This window comes from Cryptomeria japonica, chromosome 9, assembly GCF_030272615.1.
Source record: "Cryptomeria japonica chromosome 9, Sugi_1.0, whole genome shotgun sequence".
Taxonomy (NCBI): domain Eukaryota; kingdom Viridiplantae; phylum Streptophyta; class Pinopsida; order Cupressales; family Cupressaceae; genus Cryptomeria; species Cryptomeria japonica.
In genome coordinates, this window is record NC_081413.1 from 408652637 (window position 1) to 408666934 (window position 14298).

At 34.5% G+C, this 14298-nt stretch overlaps 1 long non-coding RNA gene across 1 annotated transcript; it reads left to right on the forward strand.

Moving 5' to 3' along the window:
* The first annotated feature begins 3945 nt into the window (after nt 1-3945).
* Nucleotides 3946-5149, forward strand: LOC131073702 (uncharacterized). The gene is made up of 2 exons (XR_009112950.2): nt 3946-4183; nt 4348-5149. It is a non-coding gene; the product is annotated as an uncharacterized LOC131073702 (long non-coding RNA).
* The last annotated feature ends 9149 nt before the right edge of the window (nt 5150-14298 follow it).

A 14298-nucleotide genomic window follows, 5' to 3' on the forward strand; every position in this document is an offset into this window, starting at 1 on the left:
AATCACAAAATACTTCATTGGTGGTTGAGCCTGATTTGGATAAGTGTGTTGTAGAGCCTACAATTATATGTCCACATAGTATATCACAACTAAATTCTTGAGTTTCCTAAAGAGCCACTAATCACCCTCGACTTTGCCAAGTAGTTTGTTGATTCTTTCAAATTGCGTAGTGGGAGCCTACTGAGAAGCCTTTCACAACCACTTAAACTCCTTGGGTATTTAACGTTAATTTTATGATTAACTATAATAGATTAAAGGAAGTATTTGGACAGTGGTGCCTTTGTGAGTATTGATTTCAGTTTTATTGTAGTAATTTTGTTGAGGGTTTGGGTATAGCATTATTAGCCTTGGAATCTTATATTAGAAAAATTCAATCATAGCAATTTCAATTAACTTGCATTGGATCTCACCATAGTGGGAAGAATCAAAATCCCTTTTCATGATTGAAAGATTTTTGGAGAAGTTTATGAAAGCAAAAAACTAAAAAATACGAGAGCCCAAAGAAATGTATAGTAGTTGGAACAAGATTTTTGTTGAGAGTTGAATAGGAGAGGCCCAAGTGGGGGATTCCCATGTCAGGTAGTGGTGCCCATGGCATCATACTCACTAAGGAACTTATTGATGAACTTGATCTTGATCATGGAATCCTCATCACCATACTCTCCCTCGACAAACTTGAAAACCCACCCATCATCATGCTCTTCCTCAACCAACTTGATCTTGATCACGGCCTCCTCAAAGCTCCCGATCTTTTTGAAATTCAAAGGAACTGCCGATTCCAAAGTGTCAAATGTCACAACCATTGTCAACTAGATGACATGCTTGGACAGAATGGGTGATTGAATAGAGCCAATTGGGGAGGAGAAGGCAAAGGTTAGGTTGATCTACTTGTCCACTTCTTCTTCCCTACAATCAAATTTGAGTGGGTCATTGTCCATGGTTTTTCAAGAGAATCAAGGTTTAGATCTACTTAATTCATCCACACAATCATATCACTCATTCATACAAGAAGTTTAATTATTAGTGCATTCGATTAACTCCTAACATAAATCTACATAATTTATTGATACAATAACATTACTTATTCATGCAACCCAATAAAGTTATTAATGGATTTAGTTCCTAGTTTAGATCTACTTATTTCATCCATACAATAAGATCACTCATTCATGCAACCAATTAATATTCTTGCAACTATTTAAATTATTATTGGATTTAGTTTTAACTCTTGATTTAGATATATTTAATTCAATCATACAATTAGATCTCTCATTCATGCAACTAGTTAATTTATCAGTGGATTCAATTAACTCTTATTTTAGGTCTACTTAATTCATCCATACAATCATATTACTCATTTAAATATTAGTACATTTAAATAACTCCTAGTTTAGATCTATTTAATTTATCCATATAATCAGATCATTGATTAATACAATGTGAATAGTTAACTCAGAATTTTAGGCTTCCAATCCTTTAGATCATTGGAGGGCTTAGTAGAGGAGGAGGACAACAAGAAGAAAATGAAGGTTTGCGATGGAAGCTAAGAGAGAAATATACTAAGAAATACGAGCAACAAAATAAATACAATTGAATGTGGCAACAATGTTTTCCCAAATCATTTGCTTCTGCTTCTGTTTTAGGTATTTCTCAATATATATATCTCCCGCTTCCAGTTACTCATCATCTACCAGATTCAGGACATGGGCATTGCCTTTCTTGAGTGCTAGCTTCGTCATGGACTCAAGTAGTTTGATTTTATTTTGGAATTAGGTTGAATTCCCATGCCCGTGCCCATGTCTAGTCTCACGACTTGGGTGCAAGAAAGAAGATGGAGAGAAGTAGTGGAGATGGGTATTCAACACAATTCTTTTCTAAATGTGAGATTATTTTGAATTTTATTCTATGCATTTTGACAAAATGTGGGAGAAAATCATTAATGAAGTTTATAGACCACAATGTTATATTGTAAGTTGGAATGGTCATTTTTCTTCTTGAAGGCATCTTGTGTAATTAATACATTGGGTGAAAGATTGATTGAAGGATGCAACTAAGCCTATATTTTGAAGTTTCATAAGAATACAATTGTATATAAATTGGGAAAAGAGTTTTACCAATAATGTTAAAGGAAAACTCATTCATGATGGACGTTATTCTTGCAAAGAGTTTATCAAGGGATTTGGGCAGCTCTTACATTAATGTAGATAGAGAATGATACAGAAGGTGGCTTTTTGGTCAAACCATATCAATGTTTGCGGATTGAGTTCTCATTATTGTGTTAAGGAAAATACATGATCTAAATTATTAGTTGTGTCAAATATCCCTAGCTACCAAGAAACTCCATTCTAAGAATGTGGACCACATATCCATATCCATAACTTATGATGATTACATTTATATATATAATATAGCTATCTCCAAGTATTCATTTACTCACTAAGCAATTTGGTTGGTGCCTCCATATAAGTATCGATACCAAGACAAGGATGCTTGCTTCTCCTAGGAACTATGAAATTATTATTCAAGTGATTACAGAGTGGTAGGACTCATCAATTTGTTTGTTATGTTTGAGGTTAGTATTTAAATATTATTACTGCTACTAGAGCACAAACGAATCTCTCTTGAGACTTCAAAAGACATTACAATTATGTTTAAAGTGAATTGAAAGGATTGAAAATTATCCTTTAAGCCTATGTTCTATAGGGGAATTTGATTTTGTATTTTTCTTAAATGGATCCATTTCTAGCAAAATTTCTATTGCAACTTGCATTTGGAATAAGTACATGATATTCGAACAGATCAAATAAGCTATGCATACAATGGATGTTCAAATAAACAATAATTTAAATTTTTTGAATTTTCAAGGGCCAACTAATCCAACCTAAAATTGTGTTATATTCATTGTGATTCTATAAATAATTGTGATCATCTAAATTATAGTACCTTGGTAGTTTCTCCTTGTTGATATGTTCTGGTGATTGGTGGGAAATGCATTTTTTCTATCGATGCTAATATATAAGAATTTTGTGTCCATTTTTTGTTTAGTCTTGATAGGGTGATAAATGAAACATATGCCAGTCTTGCTTTTGGAAAGAAAAAGTAGTGCACGCATTGTAGGATAAGAGCTATTCAAATATTCTTGAATTGCTAATGGGAACTAACAAAGAGCATCTCCTTAACCTAAATTGTGGTAATGGGAAGCAATCAAGACTAATAAACACATATAGCTAATCACCTAATCCACATTAACGATCACAAAATTCCTTCTTTCAAAGCTTATTGGAAAATAAAAAGGAAAAGAATCAGGAAGGACATGGATATTTAGAAGAGGCTGGAGAATATGACTATGCAATTACGATTTTAAACTCAGCCACACGTAGGAGGCACTTTGGTGGATATAATTGATTAGTTGTATGATTAATAACTTGAATATTTAATCGATTAACTAATTAAAAAATAGATAATATAATAGAAAAGGAATTCTCCTTGATTGCTTAAACCTTGTTTGAAATACAATCCAATAGATATTGTGGATAAATTATAACTAGGAATGCTTATCTCTTTCCATGTATAGTTGAAGAAGCTAGAAGAACTATTAAGACTCCCAATTTGGATCATTACATCTATTATTAGACTTCTAGAAACCCATTAAGTTAAAATAATCTACAACAACATTCCATTTGTGAAAAATATAAACAAAGAAGATGACTTAATTCATCTACACAATCAGATTACTCAATCATGCAACCAGTTAAATGATTAGTGGATTCAGTTAACTCCTAGTTTAGATCTACTTAATTCATCACTCATTCATGCAACCGGTTAAGTTAATAGTACATTCAGTTAACTCCTACTTAATTCATTCATACAATCAGATCATTCAGGCATGCAACCAATCTCCCAAATTTAGCCTTCAAATCCAGTTAAATTGTACGATTGGGGGTGAGAGTTGAAGGAGGAGGGCGAGGTGGAAGAGAAGAAGAAGAAGAAAATGAAGGTTTGCGATGGAGGTTAAGAGAGCGATATACTGAGAAATGCGGACAGCAGAAGAAATATTATAAGCAATTATAATATTTCTTCTGCTTCTCGTATTTCTTAGTATATTGCTCTTGAAGGAGGACGAGCTTCTTGATTGACTGAGTGCATTGAACAAGAACAATACCAAGAATGAAAGTGATTTTCAGTAGGAGATAATCCTGTTGCCTCCTTTTATATTTGTGAATTAATCACATTTCCCCTTTTGTTTGACAGGCATTAATCTTGTTGTTTAAGTCGACCGTTTCATTGGCAATACAGCAAAAAGGCAGTCAACTTATTACATAGATTGTGTTGTGGTATTCTAAGCAGGATTCAATGCTTTCTTGATCGATCGGCAAGAGAAGAAAAGTATTAAGGTGCAAGACAAGAAAGGATCGGTGGTGCAAGACAAGAAAGGATCGGAGGTGCAAGAGAATAATCCACATCTTTGTGGTGGATTACAATGGATCCGAAAGAATGGCTGTCGCCGTCCGTTTTCTGATTTTTCCCGGTGCTTTTTAGAGGGAGTTTGTGGGTGAGAGAGAATCCATTTTGAAATTGAGAGAGAAGGCGGGCGAAAGTGGTGGATCAGTTTGAAAAAGAAGTCGTCTCTGAGGAGGAAAAATTGAGAGGGATTTTCGATTCAATGGATCCGAATGAATGGCTGTCGCCGTCCGTTTATGGGCAAGTGCAAATTCGTTTGGAGTTTAGCTCTCCCGGCGGGGTCCACCAGAGAGCATCCATTGCCGGGCGTGTTGGTAGGAGGGAAAGAGAGAGGGGTGATGTGGTATGATAAATCTGAGGCGGAATTGATGGAGGAGGAAATAAAGAACAATATGGTCCGCGGCATATTTGGTTTTACAGATGGTTTGGTAGGATAAGGTAAAGAAAAAGGCTGCAAGGTGGATCAACGCTCTCCACGTATTGTGAGGACTAAGGAGAACGATTAGCAGTAGATTTGAGGAGCATCTAAGGGGGACATCCAGGGTACGCATAAACATGTAAAATGTACCATTCCAAGCATGTGGGAATCAAATGGGTGTGCTCTGAAACCATTTTCTTTCATTAGAAACTACACTTGGGATGGAGGCCATGTTTATCACATAATGCATCCGGAATTTGAAGGCATTAATTTGAGTTTTTTTTGTTTATCAATTGATTGTCTATTTGTGTACAATTCTTGGTGAAAAAATCTAAAGATTTAGTTTTGTATTCAAAAAGATTTTATATTATTTGTTACAACATGAAAGATAAGAATTCATTATTTCTAAGTTTGTTTTTAATGCAAATTGGTGTTATTGATATATATTTTGTTTTTAAAATTTGTTCCACGTCTCTTTCTTTCTATATATTGCAATAGAATCATAATTATTGATGCTTATTTCTTATGTCATTGTAAAGATTCTAATAATATTACGATGTGAATCGTAATATTGTTCCCACTTTTCAAATTTCTTTGTTGTCTATTATGCATGAGCAAAGTTAACATCATTTAAGATTAATTCAATTACTATATCAAAGGATCAATTGTGTTTTGTATTTACATATATAGCATGGTGTTCTTGCAAGAGAATGTTTTATTGAATTGCTCATTTGGACATGTCTCCGATTTCGTAAATGAAGGCATGTTACAATTTATTATGAACATGAACTTGATCAAATTTGAATGGTAAAACTATTCGGAAATTGTGAGATAAATCCACTACAATGAAATCCGATTTGATATCATGTAGATTTGAAAATTAAGTTGTATATAAATACAAAATAATCTAAACTTGAATGTGATAACAAAGATTCAATCTCTTACTATTGTACATATTTGCTGGAACTGGTCTCTTTGCACCTTGTCGTGTAAGGGGTCAAGCTTAGTTTCAAAATCTGGTGTTAATTGGCACAATGGCGACAGTTAGGTTTCAGCATGGCGGCAAGCGGGTTTTAGTGGGATCTGTAACTGGTGTCCTCCAAGGTTAGGTGAATGTTGGAGTTCCCAATCCAACTTACATTGCAAAAAAGAAAGGAGAAGCTAACTCGAAAGATGGTGGGGGCCCGAATATGGGGTTTCAAGTGGACCCAAGTGATGGGACCCCTAAGGCAGGTTTTGAAAGTTGTCCCTAGAAAAATGGAGAGTCAAGGGATCCCCAACCTAACCATAAGATCACGGGTGCGACGGAGCCTGCCTTCCTCTCTAGAGTCATGGGTAATCGGTGAGCCTCATTATTCGGAGTGAAACCTACTAGCAAGTCTTCCTTTCCCCCTTGTTTTTGTTAACTCTGATAAGGACAACAGAAAGGTAGCTCTTGTGATCTCGCATTGGGTGATTGACCATAACATTGCTTTGATGGAGTTGTCCCTTGTTGGTAATTTTTCTAGTCAAAGACCTAAGAGAGAGGAGGAAAACTTTTATTAGATATGCAAGCTGAGATGGCATCTACTCACCTCCAGCAATGACAATTCAAGGTCAACTAGTCTAGATTTATTGAACCTAACTCCTACAAATAAGGAAATTGGCATGTGGAATTACATTTAATATGATGTTACAACTGATTTTTTATTGGTCCTTTTCCTGAAAGGATGTGTATCCAAGTTTGTGTAATTTTCTCATTGGTTGATATCAAATGAAGTGGTGGTTGTTATAACTACCTTTCCTGAGGCTTTGATTGTTTAATCTTGGCCATTGATTTTGAATCAATCTGATATCTTCATTTATAACTCAAGGTCTATAATAGGCTTGGCCCTTTAATTTGTAAAGGTTAATAGAAGAATAGAAAAGAATAGACTTAGAAGTTAGAAAGAGGAAGAGGGCATTAGAAATTGTTGCTAAGACTGTGTTGAAATAAACATATAGTTAAAGCTCAAATATTTTAATAGAGAAATGTGGATATATTTGATGAATTCCTTGGTTCATACCATTTGTACTTTGCTCATTGCAAATTGCAGTATATGGTTAGTCTAAACCTCATTTTGGCAATAATTTGATTGTGAATATTTATTTGGATTGTGCTAGCATTGGGTATTTGGATAGATTTTTACAATATAAAAATCTTTCACTACCTTTCGAGATTGCATTAGTTTCGTGAAGTTGTTACGGCGAAGAAAATATTGATTTAAAGAATTCATTTATCTAAAGTACTATCCATTATCATCATTGTCCCTAGGTCTTAGATGAGATTCCCTCAATACTTATCTTTTTTATATTTGTTTGGTAAAGGTTCAAGTTAGTTTAAGAAGAAAAGCATCATTAAATTTATATAACAGATGTTCAAGTTCCAATTTCTTTGTAAAAGTTAAAAGAGTAACTTCCTTTGTGATACTAGAAAAATCACAACATTTCACATAGTCTATCTATTGCAGGTCAAGACTTGACTTTAGAGAACCTTGGAGTTACTATAATTGATCACACTGTTTAGCATTTACTTTTCCTTATTCAAGAGAGGATAGAATACTTAGTATTTTATTCTATGTTGGAAAGTGCCACAAAACATGCATCACCACATAGTGGATTAGAGATGAGGATATGAAAAATAGAGACAATGTTTGAAAGTAAAATTTGAGGCATTGATATACTCTAGAACTCATTGGAGATCCAACTTATTAAAATAGATTTTTCCTTGAAGAAATTTGAAGTGCACTAGAATTGGCTAAACCACTCCCAAAATGAATCAATAGAATTAATTATGATTCCTAGAACTCAATGTCAATAATTGAACTCCAATTTGACAAGGGTGTTGCTTTCCAAAAAAGTTTTTCCTTGAGAATTATTGAAAGTCGAAGAAATGGACATTACATTGTGGAGTTGAATATGCTAATATGACCCATTGGCCATCCTTGGGATGTTAGGGCATTAATGGTCATGCAGGAGACATTCCTACTTTTTGAGGGTATCTTAGGGATGGCCCTTTCTTGGACATTAGTGCCAAGGATGGTGGGAAGACATTTTGTCCCCATCTCACTTTTTATGAATTTTCTAGGATGTGAACATGCTAGGCTCAAGGTTGGGGATGCATCTCCATGGACCCCTAATACATCACCATTGCTAATCAGTTCATTGAGTAAGACTGATTGCTATATTGTGGATGAGAGAAATAAGTTTTTATTTATTATTTGTATGGTGATACACTCTAATCAAGGTTAATAAAATTTCTTTCGCTATCATTAATTACATCTTGCAGCCACTTGTTTGAATTTCCTTCCATGTATTTGTCAATTATTAAATGAAATAATCTTTAGTGACGTAATCATGAGTGAAACACCTCCAAGGACAGACCATTAACTTCTTTTCTTTCAATACTTGCGAAGGTTTGGGATTGTCTAGATGGATGGCCTTTATTTGTTTGTGCTATACTAGTATTGGTCAATAGAAACAAAAGGTAATCCATTGAGAGTCTAACACAACCACATTGAAGAAGTAGAACTATTAAATGCAAGTATTCTCATGGAGAATCCTTCCAAAATTCAAATAAATTAATCTGCTTTACATAAGAATAACTTATATGTGTCTCCTATAAGCACTCATACTTGTAATCTAAATATGAAATTCTTTTTATTTTCAAACTAGCTAGAGGATTTATGTAAATCTAACAAGGTGTGTTTTTCTTTCCCTTGTTAGTTTAAATTTCCCATGTCCATAATATAAATAATAAAAATATAGAGAAAGAATATGTCTGATGAAAAGCTTGATAAAAGATCATAAATCTCATTTTCTCGTTATGAAACTGAAATATTCTTTTGGTTTTTTTTTTATTATTTTTATCTACCAACTATAGCCTAAAGGATTGAAATTGCATTTCACACCTCTTGATATTTCCTTATTATTGTATCATCCTTACAATTACTATTTCATTTCCATGTTCATCTTGTTTTTTTCCAACAATCTTAGATTATTTTTTAGGACTATTAATGTGTGAATATTTAGTTTGTAGTGTCATAAAATTGTGACCCTAGCAATTTTCGACTGCATTAGGGTCCTCATGCATGTGAGATCGGATCCTCTAGCCTGATCGGAGGCTGGAGATTGCTCAACCCTCAGAAACAGCTTCTTCCTTGGCCTCTGCATCACCTCGTCCACACTCTACCTTGGAGAAAGGGGTAGGACAAGGGAATGGTGCCACTATCCCCCCTTGGATAGGGGTGTGGTTCCCTTGTCCTCCTAGGAAAAGGGTGTGGTGCCCCTATCCCTTCCCTATTTTGTGGTAGGACCCTTCCTAGGCTTGCATTGTTGGTTGTGCATTAGGTGGGAAACTCCCCCGATGTCGACCTGCATGAAAATCAAATCCACTAACATGTATTTAAGGGGCATTCATCCTCTCATTTGTACAAGTGAAATTTGGATAGGTCGAAGTTGGATACATTTAAGTTGCACAAGTGATCAAGCATTTGAGCATTCAAGCATTCTTTTCCAGCATTAAGCATTCTCAAGTCTCCTTTCAAGGTTAGCTTTTGGATTCAAGTCAAGGATTCAGCCATTGAAGAGGAGATTTATTCCAACATTAAATCCCACACAAGCATTTCTATCAACAATGCTACCGCAACCTCCCTTGAGGTTGCAAGCGTCCAGTCATACTTTAAGATTCACGCTCCATTTGCAGAGGCAGAAAAACCCTTTTCGTTTCGTAGATTTCTCGGAGGATCGTGTACGTTCTCGCTATGGTCCAGACAAATTTTCCTCAAATTCATAGGGCGACTTTGTCTTGACATATTATTGCTAGATCCAGGTCCACAACTTCCCATATTTCGATCTCAAGTTATAATCAGTTCTTTGTCACTTTTGCACTGATTAGTTCAATCAATTCCTTTACATTTCATTTGAGGAAGAGGGGATCAACTTATCATTACCATTTCATTTATAATTCAATCTTCATCTTTGAAGGTTGAATCTAGTGAATTCTCCTATCCTCTTTCAAATGTAATTTAGTGAAAAGTGTTTGAAGGGTAACCAATAATGAAACTCTCATCTCTCTTTGAGAGAAAGGGTAGTTTTCCTCTTGATCCATCATTCACCAATTTCCCACATCACATTTTGGTGAACCCGACGTCTTGCATTCTTTCCTTTGAACAAAATTGCATATTTTTCATTTACAAGTTTCAAATTTCTGCAAACTTAGTGGTTAAATCATTAAAAATCCTAGTTTTTAAAATTAAAATTGAGCTTGTAATTTGTAAAATTGCTTGTGGTTATCTTAGATCTGAAAATTGTTTTGTTTGTCAAATTCAATTTCCTCATTGTCTTGTTCAATTTGCAAATAAAATTTACAAAATTAAGAGGTTACTTGTTCAAACCCTAATTTTCAAAAATCATCTTGATCTTGTGCAAAAAATTGGATTTCCATTTAATTTCTAGATTTTTGATTGTTCTCAGATTTGTCTTCAATCCTACATTTTAAATTTTCAATTTCACCCCTTTTTCCCAAAATTCAAATTTCAAAATTAAGTGATTAGGTCATAAACCCTAATTTTCAAAATTAATTGGATTTTGTGCGAATTTCAAATCAATTTCATTCTAATTCAGGTTTCTAAATATTTTCCAAGGTGTCCATATCCATTGGGTTTGACCTTTTTCAAATTTGCAATTTAATTCCTCTTTTCTTGAAAACCCTAATAGGGTCCTATTTTCATATTTGCGCCTTCATTTTGTCCATCTATAGGTTGTAAAATTCATCAAATTTGGGGCTTAGCTTTAAAATCATCGTAATATCCATCCCTAAAAAATTTCAAAAAAAGTTGGTCGAACCATGTGCATTCCCACCATGGTCCTCGACTTTTTTTCTAAAATTTTGGGAGACTGTTATGACTGTATTTAATAGCCTAAATCCAAAAGATTGGCTGATTTATCAATTTTTGATCCCTCTAGAATCGGGAATACCTTCAAAATTCAACATTTCAAATTTCAAGAAATTTTTTAAAATTAAAAGGTTAATTATAGTCTGCCCTGATTTTAAAATTAAGTGGTATTCCCTTGGCCCTAATTTTAAAAATTTCAATTTCCTTTCATTTTTGGGAATTGTGTCATCCTCTTCCCCTAACAAAGTTCAAATTGTGTAATCATTATTTTTATAAATTTTGCATTAACCAATTTTGTAATCTTTGTTTTAAAATTCAAAATTCAAACACTCCCTCTAGAGCATGTGTTTTACCACTATTAGTCCTACCTACCCTATCCCCATTAGACGAAGCATTAGAATTAAGGCTTCCCAAGGTTTAAATACCGAGGAAATTGAGCCTAATTTGGGTGACTTCTTTAATGAGGATCATGGTAATTCTTCCCATCCTAATCATGTTCCTATTCACCCCATTGATGAATCCCATGGTGAAGAAGAAGCTTTAACTAGGGTCTCTATAGATCAACTTTCCACATTGGACAATCAAATTGATAACTTTCAACAATGGATGTCCCAAGAGTACCCTAATAGTGAAGCTCTTCCATTAATTGGAGGCCTTAAATGCATGACTCAAAGTGATAAGAATGGAATTGATATATTGCATGGCATAGCACATATTGTTGATTCTAATGTCATGCCTATCAAGAGTTGTGCCAAAACCCTAGGTTACTCACAACCTTCAACACAAGTCAATCCTTCAATTCCTTTAACTACTCTTATGACTAGTATTCCTACTTTTACTTCCAATATCATGGCTACATCAACTCAAAATGTCATTCCTACAACCATGGGTCATGGGAGCAATCCCTCTTCTTCATTTAATCCTCCATCTTTACCTATGTCTTCCATGAGTGTTCTTATTATTACTCAACCAATTAGTGTGACACAAGGGGGCAATTCTTTCAACAACTTTATTCCTCCTTTAAGTGTCCCTTTTCCTACCCAATCATCACCTATGCCTACTTATCATAATGTCCCACCACCTTATTCCTAGTCCATGCCTTATTTCAATAACATCACATCACCTTCTCAATCAACTATGTCTAACATCAATTCTTCTACCGAAATGATAATTAACAATCTTGCTCAAGTTGTGTCTTCCTTACAACAACAAATTGCTTCTATGAGTCAATCCAAGTTTAGTGTACCCACCTTTGATGTTGAGAGCCTAGTTTCTCTTGATATTGTTAAAGTCGTGTCACCTAAACATGTTGAGATCCCTCCATTGGAACTTTATAATGGAAAAAAAGATCATCTTATGCATGTCAAAACATTTCAAACCTTGTGTACTGATTTTGCTTATGATCAACGATTTCTTACAAAATTGTTTAGAAGAACACTAAGAGATAAAGCTTTACAATGGTATTACTCTTTGCCTTCTTTTTCTATCACCTCCTTTCAACAATTGGAAAATGCTTTCATCCAACAATTTCAAAACAACAATGGTCCTAAAATCAATTTGACTAATTTAATGCATTGTAAACAAGGTGTTAAAGAAAAAGTGACTGGTTTCATTGGTAGATATAATAATTTGTGTGGTCAAATTTCTTTTTATGTGCCTAATAATGATATTCAAACAATTTTCATTTCTAATTTACAAAAATATATTAGGGAAAAGCTTCTTTTGTTTGAGTTTACTTCCTTTCTACAATTGTGCGCAACACTCCACAAATATCAACTGGTTGTGAGTCAAATGGAGAAATCCACTCCTATGGATTCGAGTGATAAGGGAGAGAGTGTTCAACAATCGTTTGCAAAGTTCAAACCAACGAAAAGCTTCATCAAGTTCAATGATACAATCAACAACCACAATGTGAATGCTACAATAGGTGTGCCTTCTATTTCTAAATTTTTCCAAAGAGAAAGACAATTTACTTCCTTAAATGAATCTCTACATAGTATTATGTCTCATTTATTGCACATAAATGTTATCACACTTCCTCCTATAAAAAAATTTGATCCTTCTAAACTTGCATCCCCTTATTTTGATGACAATTCCTTTTGTCAATTTCATCATCAGTGTGGTCATGATACTGAGAAATGTTTTGCATTGAAAAATAAGATTAAAGACTTGATTCATAATAATACTCTATATGTGGCAGGTGTGAATGATAAAGGGAACATATTAGTAGCTCCTCCTAATAAAAATCTTAAGATTTTCATTGATCCCTTACCTTCTCATACCTCTAATGTTATTGAGATTGTGCCTAATTCTCCCTCTTCTGAAGAATTCATCTCTATGGCTCCAAACTTGGTTAATATGGTAGAAACACAGGATATTCCTAACGATCCTTGTATTATATTTGACCCTAGCAAGACCATTAGAACACCCGATGGCCATTTATACATAGTTGCAAAGGTTAAGGATATCCCTTGCCGTGGTGCCCTTATTGATCCCTCTTGCATGGTTAATGTCATAACTAGAGAGTATATTTTCACTTTATGATTGCATAAACCAATATATGATGCTTCTAATGTGGTTGTGAAGTTATTTGATGGCTTCTCTTGTACTACTATTGGTTCTATCACCCTTCCTATTAAATTTCATAGTAAATGCATGGATGTTGACTTTGTTATCATACCCTCTTCTGATAATTTTTTGTGTGAAGTTGGGCTATCCTTGGCTATCTTCCATGAAGGCTATTTCTTCCCCAATCTACAAGTGTCTAAAATTTCCTCACAATGGAGAGATCATAACTGTGAATCATATCTTATTTCGTCCATCTGAAAGAAGCCATGGTGTTCCTATTGATCTCTTTTGGCCTAAACAATTTCAATCTCTTCCATAAAGGAGTGATGATCTATTTCAATCTTATACAAAATGGAAGAAAGATATGATTTTATCCTTAAGTCAACCTAGATCCCCAAAAATTTAAATTCCTATTATTCTTCAAGATGAGGTTCTTCCCCTCACGAATAGAACTAATCTCCCTCCTAAGGATGATCGTCAATCTATTCCTATGGATGTGACTTTACCTTCTCTTAAGGAGAACAAAAATATTCTTCCTAAGGTTAGACCTATACCTTCTCCTAATGATGGACCTGGTATCCTTCCTACACCTAATATTCCTCCTTTCTATGGCGCAGTTCCACCTCCTTCCTCTTATCGAGAGAAGAGGCCTGCTTCTCCTCTTGTTCAACCAAAAAGACCTCAACCTAAACCTTCAACTATCAAGGAGAGAAACATTCCTATTTTTCCAAGTGTTCCTCCTCCTTCTCAACCTTCCACTAAGAATCAACAGAATTGTTGTGCAAGAGAATGCTGACAAAGACACTGTATTCGATCTCGTGAAGCTATCCCTCAAAATACTCAATCTCCTCAGACTTTGATAGTTGACATGATTCCCTTTTCTCCGAAGAAAGATGTTCAACCTACATCCCCAAATCATAAGTTGCACAAAACATG